Source organism: Calidris pugnax, unplaced genomic scaffold (genome assembly GCF_001431845.1).
Source record: "Calidris pugnax isolate Ruff unplaced genomic scaffold, ASM143184v1 scaffold133, whole genome shotgun sequence".
Taxonomy (NCBI): domain Eukaryota; kingdom Metazoa; phylum Chordata; class Aves; order Charadriiformes; family Scolopacidae; genus Calidris; species Calidris pugnax.
In genome coordinates, this window is record NW_015090977.1 from 2374335 (window position 1) to 2374617 (window position 283).

The 283-nt window shown below is 76.3% G+C and overlaps 1 protein-coding gene across 1 annotated transcript in view; it reads right to left on the reverse strand.

Moving 5' to 3' along the window:
- NEK8 (NIMA-related kinase 8) overlaps positions 1–283 on the reverse strand; it is a 14387-nt gene that overhangs the window by 12399 nt on the left and 1705 nt on the right. The gene's annotated exons all lie outside the window — the stretch shown is intronic.

Genomic DNA, 283 nt, shown 5'->3' on the forward strand with positions numbered 1-283 from the left:
CCCGTCGTGGAGCGGGGACGGGGGACAGGGGTGGCGGTGCCACCCCCCCGAGGCCACGCCACGTGGCCATGCTGCCATCTAGCGACACCGAGCCCGGTTCACCGACGGCTAGGGGGGGGGTGAAAGGGGGGGGTCACACCCCCTCCACCAGCCAGCGCCCGCTGTCCCGCACCGGGGCGGGGCTGGGGGCAGCGATGGGACAGGACCCCCCCCAGGCGAGCACCAGAGCCACCCTCACCCCGGCTGATGATGGGGGGGAGCCCCGCATTCCCCCCCCCCCCCC